This window comes from Rhinolophus ferrumequinum, chromosome 7, assembly GCF_004115265.2.
Source record: "Rhinolophus ferrumequinum isolate MPI-CBG mRhiFer1 chromosome 7, mRhiFer1_v1.p, whole genome shotgun sequence".
In the NCBI taxonomy this organism is placed as follows: Eukaryota; Metazoa; Chordata; class Mammalia; order Chiroptera; family Rhinolophidae; genus Rhinolophus; species Rhinolophus ferrumequinum.
The window spans coordinates 60,981,901-61,000,227 of NC_046290.1; positions in this window are offsets into that span (position 1 = coordinate 60,981,901).

The window sequence follows — 18,327 nt, forward strand, 5'->3', positions numbered from 1 at the left end:
TCAATTTTCTGGTTTCAAGCTTTCTATTTTTATTTTGAAATTATGACAAAAGTGATAAAATAAGAAAATTGAATTAGCACTGAAATTCCACTTTTATTATTTAGAGTTATCTCCTTATAACCTATATTAGAATTTCAAGTTAATAATTATTTTTCATCAATATGTTCAGCCTACTTCCTAAGCATTAGGAAAATTGACAAAGCATTGTCAGATTTTGTTTGTACAGATATGTTCCTTTAATTTCCTTAAACTTGCTTAATATTTGGAAATGATACCAAAATTATACCTTTGGATGTGTATTTTTTTTGTACCAATTTGAATCTAATAAAGGATTATGGACATATTTTTATTTTCTTTTGTCATACATTAGGATTTATATAATTCTTTATAATATTGAAATTCTATAATTTACCTCTTGCTTAATACAATATGTACTCAAATCAAATAAGACAATTAATGTAAAAAATGAATATTAGCTTTCATATTGTTTCAAATTTATGTTTCTTTTGGATTTTAAAAATCATATTTCAAATCTTTATAACATACATCAATGGATCTTTGATTTTGTTGCATTATCTACCCCTGTGTGCTGTGCTCAAGGAGGAACCAAAAAGGAAAGGACTTGTTTCTATGACAGTTGGTGGAAGAAAAAAAGAACATGATTTCATATTTCTACTCTCTTTCCATAAAACAAACAAACAAACAAACAAGCAAAAAATACAGACCTTGGGAATTGTTGCAGATAATTTCATTTATCTTTATGGAGCAAGACTATCAGGTATATATAACTGCTTAGCATACACACACACACACACACACACACACACACACACACATTTCTGAGATGTTTAGTTTTCATTTTTGTTTTGTTTAGATTCCATAGTTTTTCATGGGGTACAGGATTTGTGAAGCATAGCATAGAGTATAGAATGCAATAAATACAGGTTTTTCTTTTTAAAACTATGAGACTAGTGATTGACTGGCACCATAAGAACCATATTCACAAATTCACCAATTTCATAGAATTATTCTTATTCCTATATTAAGAAATCAGAGTGAGCATTAAACACAGGATATAATAGTAATAGATATATTTATTAATGAAGATGAAGTAAATAATATGTCTATAAATTCAAAGTATCTATCATGTAGTCCATGTAGATATTAAAGAGAACAAGGGCTTATTCTACATGTTCTAGATGCATATCAAATATAAGGGAGAAAATGGAACTTATAACCCTTAATTAAGGGCTATTTCAAACATGAGATGCAATCTACATCCAAAATGATGGTGGAAATTGAAAATAAATTCTCCACAGAAAACTGGGGAACAGGTAATACGTACAAAAATGTAACATCTAGTGCTGATATTAAAAGTAGAACTTATAAATAATAATCAATAGAAATATGTTGATCATTTTACTATTTATATTATAACATAGAAAATTAAAAATTATAAAAATAAAGCTGTATTTAAGAACGATAAAAGTATTGAGAATATATGTAGGGATAAAAAGGATTTTGCACTGCGGCAAAGAACAGAATGAAATAACATTGTATTTAAGCTGCTTCCCCTTTCCTATTTAAATGTATTATTTTAAACAAAATCATAATTTAATAGGTGGCTATCAAACTGTTTCAAAAAGCAAAATAAATTTGACATAGTACTATATCATCATTTCCATCTTTTGAATCTTCGTGATTTAATATTGCCGGTGCTTTAGTAATGCTCAAGTGTCCTTTCTTGGTAAACACATCACCACAGGAATGTAATATATGTGTTCCGTATGGTTTCCTGCATTATGTGTGTGGGTTGTGGTTGTTGCTTGAGTTCCCATGACTATTGAGTGAGGAAGTTGGGTATAATTCCTGGCAGCATAGTAGTTTATCCATTACATTAAAGAGCAGTTCATATTTCAAAACGTTTTTCTGAGATCATTACAAAAATAAAAAACAAATGGCAGGGTTATCAACTCTCATTACCAATTGCCCAGTAAATGTTTAAAAAAACACACTAAAAATAGTCACAGGAAGCAATAATTCCTATGACAAATTGTTGGGCTGTTTACTTAGTGTGCTAAGAAATATATTTTTGATCAAAGATAAGCAGTTTAAAAAGTTACATTTATGTTGTTGTTTGAGGGGGGCGGGTGGAATTGCTATTCCCTGAAGGCTGATGTACCTTGTAAAACAATCTGTCTTCAAACCAGAATGAAAGAGAGCCAAAAACAGCTCAGAATTACATGATGAGACCCTGGAGATGTTCTTCATTACACAATTTGCTGTAGTGGTTTGCAGATGTCTCATTTTGTGGGTTGGATTAAGTACTTTATATTTTTGTTTTTTTAAATGGTATTGCATAGCATTGGTTATAGTTCTTTCCTGATTTCTGTCACCATTTCTGTGTAAACGACACAATGTCTGTTTCGAACAAAGAGATACGTTGCACTCTTTGCTGTTTCAAAACTGACTATTTCTGCACTGTGACTCTGAGGCAAGTAAAATACTTATTAGAAAATGGTCCTTTTATATAGTGCATCCAACTATAACATCGGAAGGCTGGACTTGTAAGCACTTTATAGAGAAAGTACCCAAGAGTACACGGTGAGCTGATCAGCAAAATGCCAACTCAAAGCTGCAATGAGGCAATGATTTCAAATGACCCATTTGGCACATTTTATTTTAAGGATGTAATCCTATAGCACATACATAGTCTTTGGTAAAGTTAATAAAACTTCCCTTATAAGCTAAGGAGTCCTGCTCACAAATACTTTTCTTCATAGGTGCATTCAAAAGTTGAGTTTTTGGTTTTAACTGTGGTTGTATTCAGGGAATAAAATTCTAACGAGGGAAACTTCATTTTTTTTTTTTTTTTAATTTGGGGAAAAAAGATATCATTATGCCTTGGGAAGTATTTTATTTTCATAATCATCTGCAATGCTCATTAGTCTTATTATATTTGAAGCACTTGTATTTGTTAAAGTAGAAGCAGCTGAGATAAAAAGAAATTTGAAAGTGAAATCGTTACACATTTGAGTCAGTGCCTTTTTCAAACTGGAAGCTTGCTCTATTACTCTTAATGAGATGGTGCTCCAAACACTGAAAACGAATTCATATTTCTTAACCCCTTTTGAACCTCTGATTTAAAACTATGGTGTGATTTCATAAGGAAAAATTGGCAATACTGAATTTTAAACTGTCTTCTTTATTTTGTGGAACAATAGTTAATCTTTTCAAGCTATTTGCTAGTAATGTTTATCCAGGTCTAAAAATATAATACATTTATTGGTTAGGGTTTTAAAGGAAAACCTATTTTAAGTAATTTTATATTTTTTAGGATTAACTGTATGTAATCTAACCTTTAAGCATAGGTGCTTAAAATTTAAGAAAATATTTACATGTTCAAATTAAAAGTTAATGTAATAAAGGCATATAAAACTAAATATACTACACACAAATGGGTACAAGTGAAACTGGCGAAAGCTGGATACGATTAATGGGTTGTACAAATTTATTAAAATTCTGGTTTGACATCAGACTATAATTACCATTGGCAAGAAGTAGGTAAAGTGTACACAGAATTTCCGAATTATTTCTTTCAACTGCTTGTGAATCTAAAATTATCTCAATAATAATTTCAGCTAAATAATTACATTTGACTTATTATTTTATTTATCTACTTAAGAGATAGGTTTTTTAATTTTGTTTTTCACAATAAAAGCTCTAGATATTTTAATAGAATATATATGATAACAGATGATATCTTAAATTAGGATTAGTAGTAGTAAGGCTCAATTTAATTAAGAAACTTTCTATGGAAATACAATGTAGTTTTAATTTAGAAGGAGGAAGAGGTAGAAAAAAGTTCAATATTTGAAAGAAGAAAAATTCTCATTCCCATATACATTTTTATAACATCTAGTGAAATCATTGTTATAGACCACCAAAAGCTACATATTGGTGTTGATATGACTTTAAGATAATGCAATCCGGCTTTTCATCCTATTTTGTAAATCAAAAGAAACAGGGACAGGGGAATGCTTGCATTATAGATCTAGAGTTGGAGGAAGGCATCACTCTTAATTAAGAAGCTCTAAAGTGACAAATCGTGCTGTAGGAGTGCTGTAGGAAAAGCACTAGATCAGAAGAAATGAAAACATTTATATTGTAATAGTTTCCTTTTGTTGACCTTAAGTATGCTAATTTGCTGTGATAAATGGTGACATAGACTGTCAACCTAAATGGTCAACATACTCATTATTTAAACAACACCATTTTTGCAGTAATAATCTTGGATGTGCTTAAGACAAAACTCCTTTTGTGAAAGTATTATCTAATAAGCTGTATTCAGGTCCTCAGAGCCTATGCTATTATGTAGCTAGTTTCTGGAGTAAGCAGTGGCAATGGCATTACAGTTCCAGGAGCATAATATTAAACAACAGGCAAACTTCAGAAATTTCAGTCACACAATCTACTTTGATTAAATGATAAAATTATGATTAATATTAATTCATTAAATATGGTCAAGTAAGCTATGTATCTAAGCAGAAGATTCAGAGCTTATAGTATTTCCAGGTGCTGTGCATTTCATTACTCTTTTACCAGCAAAATAAAGATATGACAACCCAACTCCTCATGGTAGACTAATTTCCTCTTAACACTGAAGTGGTTGCTATATCTATCTATCTACAGGCTGATATTTTAGTACAGTGTCAGAGAAATGAACCAAAGAATTGCCTTTGTGGGTGGGCATTAACATTGAGTCACTGCAGTTGGAAATAACAATGTTTTGTTTTTATGATTTCACATTGATGTTTACCTATATTTAAGCTCCTTTAGAGAAGTCAGAGGATCAGACCACCAAGCATGGGTACATTTTCCTGGAAAACTACTGAGAAAAAATTTAAAACATTGTAAATCAAGAAAACTTTATTAATTCTTTGTGATTTGTGTCTGCACTATGCCAAAATGCAGGAGAAAATGTGAAAAAAAATATCAACTATCCAAATATTATTCAATACCCAGTATCCAGATGTTTTGGAGGTCTGATCTTATGAGTTTTACAGCTATTGAGATTGCTGATATTTTTCAAGAGTCTTATAAAATATGTATATTTTGTTTGTTTGTCTGTTTCCTCTGCCTTTTAGAATTTCAAAAAAAAATCATTAAAATCACTATTTTAAATGCAGGTTAAGAAATGAAAAATTAGAGGATGGCAATCTTTTTCTCTTCTTAAATAAGTGTAAATTTAGTGTCCTACGGAGCATTTATCCACATGATTACTTTTATTTCTAAATATATATGTGTATATATATATATACACACACACACACATATATGTATAATATTAAACAACAGGCAAACTTCAGAAATTTCAGAAACTTCAGAAATTTACATATATATATATTTAAAAAATCAGATTTGACTTTATATTCTAGCATGCGTAATGATAATGTGGACTAAGTGCTATTAAAGTAACTAGATTTTATTTAAACAAGGTCTGAGATGCACTAAAGAAGTTAAATAAATTCTCAGGAATTTATTATCATAATCTGTGCAAATCTCAATGAAAACACTAAAACTGAATTTTACTGAAATGAAGTTGAGAAAAATAAGTTGTACGAAATACATACATATATTTTTATGAATTATGTACGTCTGTGAAGGGGAGCAGATTTTGCTACCCCAAAATATGCCTCTGGGATATTGATTATTTTAAGGTGATTATTTTTAAGAAACAAAAGACTTAGGAAAAACCTTTGACTTCCCCCTTTACTGTCTGAAAGAATTTAGATGGAGGGTCTGTTATATTAATAGGAAGGGAGCTATCATCATAGATAACTAGAGCATAATATGAATTAGGTGTGATGGGGAAGACATCGCAAGGCCTAGAGATCAGATTCTATTCTGTGTCCCAATGTCTCTTCGTGGTCCAACAAACATTTCTTTACCAAACATTTGCTTTGCCGTCTCCATGTGAATTGCCTACCTCTCCTTTGAAGTCCAAATCACTACCCCCTTCTCCCTAGCTGAAGATGGCATATAAGCCTCAACTGCTTAATTTGTCCTTGGAACATATACACTTATGGAACCCTCATATGTATGTACAAAATTAAATTTGGTAGTTTTCTCCAATTAATGTGTTTCATGTCAATTTAATTCTTAGACCAGCCAGAAGAACCTAGAAGGCTAGAGGAAAATAGCTTCCTCCTCTACATCTCTTTTAATCCCCATTCAAGTATCATTAGCTCTTCAACAGAAGATCTAACATGGAAATTATTATATTCTATCATGTTTCATAGTTTTCCTATTCCACTCATATAGAAAACTCACAATCATGCATTTAGTTCTATATTTTGTTGCTCAAAAGCTATATGTGGCAAGGTAGGATATTAGAATACAGTTTAGTTAGCAGTTAGCTTATTATTTTAAATGTTTAGGTATACGATGTGTGGGCCTCCATTTGCATTCTTTCCCCAGGCAGCCCTATTTTTAAGAGAAACTATACAGACTGTATAGATCTATTCTTTTCTAAAGACATACCATCACGTCCTTCAAGATCGTTGCTCACAACTATGAGGCTACTTAGCCTGAATTGACCCCTGCTTTCCCCACCTCCCATTTATATGGCCTTCTTTATGGTGCCCTCTAAATTTTAATGATCTGTTTATACCTCACTTCTCCTGACTAAACTGGTTGAAGTATAAAAGCACTTCTATTTTTAAAATTCCAATACTTAATAGCAGTAGTGCACTTAGTAATTTCTCAAGAAAATATATGCTTAGTTTTTATAATGAATTTGTCACTGAAAAAAGTATGGGTCACACATTAAGTATTCATTTAAAATATTCTACAGATGAACGGAATTAACTTGGTTTTCTAACTTGCAAACTTCTGGCATCCTCATGAAATTCAATTTTTTTTTTTAATTTACCAATAACTGTAAACTACCCATGTAGAGAGTAATTAATTAATACATTAATTTTCTTGCCTGCTGAGGCATTGGTATTAACTTTTAATAGTAACATGTATATATGAAGACATTTAACAAGATCTATTTTTGGGTTTTAAATGCCTTCCCACACTATGTTAAAGTACCTGTGAATGTGACTTTATTTGAAAATAGGGTTTTGGGCAGATGATCAAATTAAGATGAGGTCACTGGGGGGGTGGGGCCTTAATCCAACATGACTCTGTCATTATAAAAACAGGAAATTTGGGCACAGACACATACAGAGGGAAAATGCTATGTTAACAAAAAGGTAGATATCCAGGAGACGCATTTATAAGCTAAGGAATGCCAAAAACTGCCAGAAAACTACCAGAAGCTAGGAAAGAGGCATGGAATACACTCTCCTCCATAGTTCTCAGAAGGAATCAACCTTCCTGAACCTTAGATCTCAGGCTTCTAGCCTCCAGAACTGTGAGACCATAAATTTGTGATGTTTGAGCCACGCAGTTTGTGGTAGCCCTGAGAAACTAATAATACATCTATAAACTCATTTTGAAGAAGAATGCTTTCAAAAATGCTTATTACTTGGGGAAACTACATATGATTAGATTGACTAAAGTGTGAGTTGTTTATTGTGGAAGAATTCCTAGAATTAACCATTGGGAACTTGAAAAGAGAAAAGTCCGATTGGAAAGGAGGCCTATGTCAAAGCAGCATCCTAGAGAGGAAGAGGTAGGGTGGGTTTTTATGATTGACTTTAGTATAGGGTGACATAGCATGGAATAAAGTCAGGGAAAAGGGAAAAGTGGATCCTAAACTTTCTAATTGTGTTCTTTTATTTTTTCCTCACTGCCCACCATTTGCTTTTTCGTAATGTGATACCTGCCAGAGAGATCACATGGGCAAAGCACCTTCTGCTTTTAAATTAGCCCAGAAGTTAAAAAAAAAAAAAAAAAAAAAAAATCCTGGTTCGCTTTCCTGTGAAGATTTAAGATAAAAACGTAAAGAGCAAGCACACTGATGATAGAAAGGTTAGACTCAGATTTTATACTTTTTAAAAGGAATTTTTAAAACGTATTGTGCGTGAAGCGATGTAGCAGGGTACTAATAGTGTAGGCCTTTTAAAATCAATAATTGGTGTTAGTAATAAGAGCTGTGCTGACAACCAGCTGTGAAACTGCCCTCATTCCTGCAGTGCAGAAGGGAAAAGGAACCAGCCGATGATTACCAACTCCAAATATTGCTTGCAGTCAAAGCTTCATTAAAAAAATTAGTAAAATACCCTTTTTACCTTAAAATATGTGTCCCAGTATTAAAAGAAGATCTATATAAAGAGTTCAGAATAGAACTGCTGCAAACTGTTCAAATGAAGAGTATTTCCCAGTTGGGCTACCGGCCTACATTGTGGAACTTAGTCTTTAGTCAAAAGCTTTTCTCCTCCCAATTAAAGAAAAAAGGTTGAGATGCCCACAGGCCTTTGCAGCATGTTTGGTGTGACTTTTAACCCCTCATGCCACCTTCTGTATATGCCTCCCCTTTATAATACCACCTGATACAGGGGCAAAATCTAGTGTCTACTACAAATGAGGCCGTTAGCCTCTCTCACAATTTTTAAAAGTCAATGTTGAAATTCACTCTCAGTCCTTGCTTGTTTCCTGCATATGCTACCTGTGAAAATTTAGTCATTTCTACTCCAATCAAAGGGAAACGTTTTTGTTATTAAATTAGTTACTCAAAAATGTGCAGCAACAGATTATATTTCTTTCCAGCATATTCCTATAATCCTGATATACTACATGTATCATCTTAATGAGGAAATATATCTAACCACCGAATGAGGAATCTTACATTTTCAACTTTGACTTTTAACTAAAGCTCACTTGCAAACGACCTTACAAAAAATCCCTTAAATCTTCCAGAGCCCAATTTCTCATTTTCCTCTGTGCTCCCATGGAGCTGATCCAATGGTTTTTAAGGGAGCTCTGAACTTGGGCAAGCTCTGAAGGGCATGGGACAAGGCAAAGAATGGGCCCTGTGCTCCCTGCTTATCATCCTGGAAAATAAGTATGATAATATAGGTATAATAATATCAGCATCCCATCGCAATTAATGTTTGGAAAATATTTTGAAATCCCAGAGTTAAAAACAGCAACATCAATGCCAATTATTAAATATCTTGTTTCTAAAACACTATTCGGATTACTTTAAGTCACTTTTTCCCCAAAAACATGTGATTCAAAGGCAATTATACTACATGGAAGCATAAATTGATGTGGTGGTTTTACGGTCCTTTTAAAATTTCTTCAGTAGAATATCTCTGTGACCTGGAGCATCTAGTTAAATGTGGAATCTTAGTTTTGAAGAGTCATCCCATCACTTGAACACCGAGGAGGTGAATCTATGGAAAGGGCGCTTTATTTACTTTGTTGATTTTGATTGGATTTTCTGCAATTTTCGGAAAGCGGTGATGTTTTGCTTGGCTTAGTGTTTCAGATAGATTTGACTAGGGAAGCCAGAAAAAAAACAAAACAAACAAACAGAAAAAAAAACAGTGGAAAATGAAGAATGGAATAAAAAGAACCTCGTCTTATATTTTGCGTAGGAAAAAAAGAAAAGTTTCACAGCCAAAAGTTGTACAAGAGATCCTATAAAACTTTCAGGTTTTGAGCTTTGATAACTTTACACTGTACATATCCAACACATTTTTGCTGTATGAATATTTCTGAGTCCAACATCCTGGAATTAAAAATAGAATCAAAAATGTTTCTAAACAATATGTAAGAACTGGCATTATTAGAAATCTTTTGAATCTATAAATGAGATAGCAAGTTTAAAATAGGGAAACCAAATTGAGAACAAATATGTTTCTAAAGATGACTCTATTGCTTGCATAATTCTAAAATGACTTTTTTTTTAACTACAAAGGTTTGCCTTTTACTTGCTAGAAAATGTAACTGAACAATTCACTCACACATACATTCTATTATATAAAACTAAGAACAGATACTCAATGCTGAGTACTTGGTAAAAGGTGACTTTGGAAATGTCTGTTCATACTTTACGGTTAAGAAATGTTCAAATTAAACTATGATCTTTCATGTGTCCTTGTAATTTATGTGGTTTTTTTTTGCTTTATTTGCAGTTTATCCAATATTTGAAAATACTTTTTGTATTGATTAGCAAATTAGCAGTTTATCTGGGTGGAAAAGCCCCATCCAAGTTACTGAGTTATAAAGTGAATTGTTCTGCAGCTGCAGAATCAAATGCCTCCGCTGAGTTAATGCTTTTCATTTCTTTTGCATGTGTCAGCATTAATGGAGGCAAGCTTCTATGAAGCTTCGCGTGTGAAGATGGTGCTGAGCAGACGAGATTCAATTTTGTTAAATGCTTTTTGCTTTTTTTTTTCTCTCCTCTCTCTCTCTTTTTTGGAATAAGGCACAAAAGGAGACTTCAAATCAGGCTGAACTTCAAGCAAAAGTTAATGCTATTCTCTTTTGGGTTCAACCACCCACTTTGCTTAAGGTCACTAGTTGAGGCTAATGCAGCTCAAAGGGGCTGCAGTAAACTTGGCATCTCCTTGATTAGGCTCCCTGCTGATCTAATACACATACTAGCTCACTTGCCAAGTCAAATAACACATTTAGTGAATTGGAAATAAGATTTAAGTGGGCCAGCACAATGCGGCTTGCCCTCTCATCTTTTTACCGAATCCTTCTCTTTGTACGGAAGGCTGTGAAACTGCTCTTGTTAGAGGACTTAATCTTCATTTTTTTCCTGTAGATTATTTGGAAACAGGTCAATTGAATGTTGGAGCTGCTAACTCCTCCCACTAAAGAAAGAACCTGATTGTGGCATACTGATTGCATCATTTAAATACAAGGCTCCTAATATGAAAGTGAAAATATTCTAGTGTAAGGATCTGTTAGAATTAGTAAAAAGAAATCCTGTTATTAAATACACTCCTTTTAACAGTGTGTTTATTTCTTTGTCTTACAAACTCTTTTCGAAAGCAGGCTTTGTATTAACTGCCAGTGAGTAATAGATAGGGATGAGCACATCAGTATATATTCATCTCCCCTGGCTGTTCTGCTGCAGTTAATTCTTAAATACAGTAGGTTATAATATGGTGACATTTCTATCGTGCCTTTCATAAGAGCAATCTAAAGCGTGTCACATAATGTTTGACTTTGAACTATTCAGTTTCTTAGTGATACAAATCTCAGGGTAAATTTATGCCTTCGTGGTTTGTTTCTTTAAAAAAATGAGTCATTGTATTTGTTATAGTTTGAAATTTATCATAGATTCACCATAGATTATCAAGCTATCCATGCCATAATAATCTGTAACTGTCCTTATCTCTGTGTTAGATGTGCAGGGTTATGATGTGTGTGGACTTTTTATGATCTACTAATCTCTTCTGGTCATATAGATTTATGTGTATCTCTTTTCTGACGAAATCTGAAATCAGAGCTTGCATTCTGAAGAAATGAAATATATCTACGTACGATCCAGCACTATTCACTGACACCTGAAAGTTGGAGAAAATGATCATAATACCCTTCAAAATAGACATTCAATTAGCCGTCTTTACAAAGTAAAACTTTAAATATGTGAAATGATGTACTATGAGATTAAATCAAGTATCCCCAGTATGATTTGGGAGGTTATTGTAAATAGACTATTGGTGTCAAGGAACACTGTTTTATTATCTAAAGTTTACATATTTACAACAGTTGTCTCTGAGTAAAAAGGATTTATTTATTAACCCAAAACAACTAGCTTTTCTAAATGTGAAATAGGTTATTCGATTTATACTCTTTAATCGTTACAATTCACCCCTCAAAATAAATACAAGATTTCTCTGCTGTATACCTTCAATTTGTAAAACAATATTCGTAATAATAAAGAACTAATCAAGTTAGCATTCTAATCTGTACTTTCATTTTTTCCATTTGTTGTTACATGGCACTTTGTTAGCTCTAGAGAACTACACAAATATGAGGTCGTTACTCTACTTGTCATTTCTTCCACTACATTATCTCTTTTTTTTTTTTTTTTTTTTTTTTTTTTGATGTGGTAGTTTTTTCCTGAAATTTCTTTTTTTTTTTTTTTTTTAAATTTATTTTTAATTTATTGGGGGTGTACATTATCTCTTTCTTTTGCTTGTTTTGGACACCAGTAATGTTAAAATCTCATCTTTAATGGAATAATCAGGAAAACCAAGAGGATTTTAATTTTAAGACTATTGTTAAACATAAAATAATTATGCAAAATGAAACAATCCTTAACAGCCTAGGTTGTGGTTTTCGTGCTCATAAGACTTATTTTGTTTTTTAATACCTTAGGTACAGATAGTTGACATCAAACCTCAAGGTAAGATTTGACTGCAGTCAAGGCGTTTTTACTTTACTTTTTAGTTTGTTAGTAGAGAAAATAAAAGTGACATGTGGATGTTCCACTGGTTAGAAAATATATTTCTCCAAGCTCATGATTTTCTTTGTTTTCTTGTAACTACTTACAGAAACTTTGGGACAAAACAGCATCAACAACAAATGCAAATGTTTGATTAATGATTTTTAAATTATGTACCACAACTGCCATTTTCGGGTATCTAAAAAAATGTATCTCCTGTTAATGTTCATCTGTTGAAAAAGTAGATGATATTTTAATCTTGTACACTAAGAATAGAATGTTTGGGAGAGGGTTTTGTGAATGAAAAGATTAAAATGAAAGCCAGCAAATACTATGTTTTGGATAGAGTTGACAACAGTATTTTAACTGTTCCTTCCTCACTAACAAATGAATGCCAAAATAACACTTGTTTAATTCCAAGCATTCAGGTTAAAACTACTTTTATTAGCTATATTTGACATTATTTTCCTTTCAGTTTTGTATGTTCTTTAAGATAATTATTATAATGTAAGTAGAAGTTAATACATAATATCAATTAAACTATTGGCATAAAATGATTTTTAAGCAAGTTTATTTACATTTGCTGCCATGTGAAACAAGCAAACTTGCCTTTCCTTTTTAATTCACAAATTTAGGGTAATATTTAACCTAAATTCTATTCCCCACATTTTTTTTTCTTTTTCTATCCCTAAAGAATTACTCTCTTGGTTATATATTGGAAAGCAGTATTTCAGTTTTATATGTCTGCGTAATGTTTTTCTCCCCAGGGGCAAAGTATGAAGTCATATTTTATAATTGACATATATGGCATTGTGCACACAGGAATGACATCAGGAGATTGTACGTGACCCACATATCTCCCTAGAAGGAGAATGGCCCAGTAAGGGTACATTTTTTCTTAAATGATTGTGAGTCACTAGTAGAAAAAGAGGCAGGACCTAGAATTACAATCTCTCAATTGCGAATTCACAGGAGCAATTGGTGATTGCCTGCTACTATCCCAACCCTTAACCAGTTAGTATGTGCAAACATAAAGGGAAATTGCTAAAGACAGTATTCCACCATGTTTACAGATAACTAGTAAAAATGATAGCCCCCGCTACCATTAATATAGTTACTAATACTATCAAAAGCTGTTATTAAAAATAGGTACTGAACTGTAGGGTTAATAATTATTCTAGCTCTGATAATGTAATTCACTTAATTCACATAAATTAAAAAATGATAAATGGTGAAATTCTTATTCCTGAAATAACTCTCCTAAATTACAACTGGAAATTGCCGGCAGTATGTTTAACGTAAACTAAAACTCTTTTCTTTTTAGCTCTTTAACTAACTATGAAAGTCACATAAAGAATTTTTCAAATTACTTAAGTGAATCTCTGTCTTTACCATTACATTGGGAATACAATATATTTTATATTTGATAAATATAAAATTCCTTTTCAACTTCAATTTCTTTACTGTATCTCAAAATTGCCAAACAGGCACTTTGGTATGAGGAATGTTTTAATTTCACTGTAAATATTTGCTCTTATTTGAAATATATGAATAGGACATTTGTAGATTAAAGAGTCTAGTAATGAAAAATAGCGTGCAAAACATAGTTGTAGAATTATAAAAAGGAGATTAAAATTTGTTTGTAAAGATTGGAAAAAATCATATATTGTTCCAAACTTTAGTCTTTCATTTTATAAACATTGGTTGAACACCCATTATGATCTAGGGACTGTGCCCCATAAGTTTTCTCACATTAAGGTTTGTAGTTAAATATATCTAGAGCAAAGGTTGCTTGATTGCAGTGACCATTTCCTATGTATTTACTTATTTTTTTCTAGACTTCATCCATTGTGTCTAGTCTCTATTAGGTACGTATTCAATAAATATGTGTTCATTGGAAGGCTGAAAATTCCCTCATCGGGTACATACAGTTTGCTTTAATGCTATTCACAGTTACTCATCTGGAAGAAAAGGAAGCACAAAAATACTTGAGTTGGGAACATAGGAATGAAAAAAAAAAAGGCCCCAAATAATTGAATTAGTTAAAGACAGTTTTTAAAGGTACTTTAGGTTAAGTCTTTAGAAAAACTTTCACTAATAATTGTAAAAATACCTTAAATGTATTATTACCAAAACCAATGCATTTTTAATTTACATATGGAGGACTTCTGTTTAAAGATTTTTAGTTTTTAATAAGCAACTCATTACTTCTTAAAACCGAGAGCTACGAAATTTGTGAAAAATATCAAATAAAAATCTTAAATAAAAATAATAAACCTATTCAAGCAATAATCTATTCAGCAGCTATCATTTTTTAATACCATAATAGCACTTTTTAGCAGAACTCAGGATACTCATTTACCACCTTTTCTAACAACAACAACAGAAAAAGAATATTATATTCCTTAACACAGAATATCAGAACAGAAAATTGAGCATGCTTCCTTTTGTATTCAATCCCACTTCTGAAATGGACTTTGACATTTAAAAATGTTCTAACTACTTAGAAATCCAGTTAGAAATGCACATATTCCATCACTCCAAATATCCAGCTTTACTATCTTCTGTTTTATGGAAGATCACGCCAAAAATCTATATTGTGCTGGTAGCACTATTTTGATGCAAACTACATACCACATTCATTTTTTGTCAAACACAACTGACTAAAACCTGGTAATATCTAAAAAGGATATGGAATAGACAGCAATAGTATAATTCTTTTTGTGCAAAAAATGAACTTCTTTACTCACTAATGGAAATATTTAATGTCATAATACCTTACCCTATTATAAATGCACCTCTTTCTTCTCTCCCCATTTATCCATACATGCGTGCCGTAGTACACATGCTATCAACAATATGAAGTCTTCTCAATTTAAAACCCTTAAAAATCTTCCTGCATTTATTATCTGAGGTGATGGACTAATTAGAAACAGTCAAGGTTATATCTAGGTGTGCTGATAAAAAAAAAAAAAATGTTTCTAATTGGCCCTGAGACTGAAGATAATTCAATTGCAAATCTTTTCCATTTGATTCATTCTTTTCTTCCTTAGAAAGGATTATGTTGATAGGATTCAGGTAATGGAACTTGGTGGCTTAGGAGAAGCATTAAAACATCCTTCCAGCTTTCAACTAATGTGATTAAATTTTATGAAGTTTGTTTTTCTTCTTAAAATCTTACTGAGGTCAAGTGCTCATGTGATTCCCTTAGAGCAGGGTTGAGAAGTTGGGTGAGTTGAAGAGGCGTTACTAATCTCTTAAAATGTACTCATTAAAGTCCTAAAAAGATTTAAAATACTCATTTTCCCTTATCACAATACCTAAGTTAATAAGTAAAAATACACAATTCTTTTCAATTAAATCTTCATTACAGACTCTTTTGACTGAAAGGCTGCTACATAATACCTTGAGAGTACCCGTATACAGTGATTTATGGACAGAATGATTAAAAAAAAAGAACTTAGCTTTAAAACTTTTTTCTGGATGTTTACCAAGCCAATAGAAATAAAATGCATTATTTTGTCTTGCTCTTAAGAAAGAATAAGAGAAATTCAACATCATATTTAATTCCAGATAGGCATTTAAATTTTGGCCAAAATATTAAGCAATATACATTGTCCAATATTTCCAGTTTTGTATGCAAAGAGCTTGAATTGTAAGTGTCTTCTTTCCCCTTGAAAGAAAGATGTATTAGATTACAATGGGAACATTTTAAGATTTAGTATCCAGAAATTAAATGTATCATGAAACGATAGGTGGAGTTTAATGTACTCCCTATCAGCGTAGGTCAGTGACCTGGAACATTTTTAGAATTAGTATGAATAGAAAGCATTCCCTTCTATTTTCTCTCCATATAGGAATCTATTTTAGTATCTCTCCCAGGAGGTCAGAGGCTCTTTCCAGTGATTCTAAGTAGAAAAGAATTTTAGAAATCAAGTAAAAGAACTCAACACAGAAAGTTATAAGAAATATATGCTATATTTGCATATAAGCATTTATGTATAAATCTATCTATAATTATGCATATCAACAATTGTGATATATACAGTGTATATATGTTTATATGTGTGTATATATGTACATATACATATATATATAATGAATCTATACTTATGCTTACACACATTATTTTTCTAAAAGAGTAAGTTTAAAATATACATCAGAGAGATGGATGTGTTTGTAAAATGCTTAACAGACATACATTGTAGATAAACGTAAAGGCAATATGGATATATTTCACAAAAAGCATTGGTAGTTTTCATAAGGATGCTCAGTCTTCTGATTTATATTATACATATGTTGTATATGATCACTAGAAACTTGATTAAACCAATCATTCCTGGAGCTTGATAATTATTACCTTTGAGTGAAAAAAGGTACATGTCTCAGTGGAATATCTCTCTTGCTTTAGAGGAAATATTAATTGGAGTCAATTTTCGATTAGATCAAAAATGTTGTAAAATTGTCTCATCTGCAAATCCCTTATCCCTTTAATGGAGAATGTTCTAGTGGGTTCCCATTGTGTGTCAATTCATTATCTATCTCAGTAAAGTAACAGCCTACAAAGTTCATAAACCACTTTACACTTAATATATGAGTAGTAAAATAAGAACTTCAGTTATATAATTTAAAAGTTACCTTTTTTCAGTTCTTTAAATTTAAAAATGAAATAAATATCTATATGTGTCTGTGCATATATATGTGTGTATATCTACATATATGTGTATATGTAGGCATATAGATTTATATATGTGTATATACACATATCTATATATCTATCTATCTTTCAAAAGTGGTACTATAGCTTGATTTACTCATAATGCTAGATTTTCATAGCTCCCAAGGTACAGGTAGGAAAGAGAACAGCTATAATACCTTTTCAATACCTAATGAGCAAAGATATGGAATTATAAAAAGAGGAAATATCATATTTTTAAGACAAATATACTGCCTAAATATTTAACAAAATTAATGCTTTCAGATGCTTGTGATTTGTGAACCCCATTCTTGACTCACTTAATGTAGATCACATTGTGTGAAATAATTAAACTCCTTGTTTTCTCAAATACAATTTTTCCTTAAATCAAACTTTGACTCCATGAATACTCCTCAGTATTTACACAACTTAAGCTAATGCCTATAGCTGTCAAGTGAGGCATGTTTCTCATTGATGCTTGCTTTAATGGGCACTGGAGAGCTGATGGACTGGAAGACTGCCCAATCTGCTGTAATTGACGTATAACCGACCATTTGACCACCCCTGTGCTTGCTTTAGATCCCATATTAGTCTTATGCTTTTTGCTTCACAAAGCTGTAGAACAGCTGCTCTTCAAAAGAACATATGCTAAGGACATTGTAACTAAATTCAGCCCTCACCAAAAACTTGAGGAATTCTTTGAGAAAAAAAAAAACATCCAAATGACAGTATTCATTCTTGAATCACCTCTGGAATTTTCAGTGTTCCATGATCAAAGAGTACAGCATGGATGTTTATTAAAACTTAGGTATTTATTTCCCCCAGCAGAAAGTTTTTGTTATCAATGTTGTTGATTCTAAAGTTAAAAGAAGATTTAAATGGAATATTTTCACTATCATATATAGCACAACCAAGAATAAATAAGGCTTGGATCATTTTTAGGACATGTATTTTGCATTCGTCTTTCTCATTTTGACTATATATCGCTAAACATTTTTGTTTGTTTGCTTGGTGTTTTTGCAGTTTAGTAACAACATTAAGTATCATATCCTTTAGGCAAAATTGTAGCTACAAATAGGTATTTAATGGCATTTTCTTTCTAAATAAATACAAAGCCAAAAAACTTTAACAAAACTTTATCCTTTTAATAATACTAGGTCAGGACGGCAATTAATGACTTTAGACACACGCACGTGCATGTGCACACACACTTCTGTATAGAAGGGTCACAGAATAAAGGGAATTTGCATTCCTCTTGAATTATGCG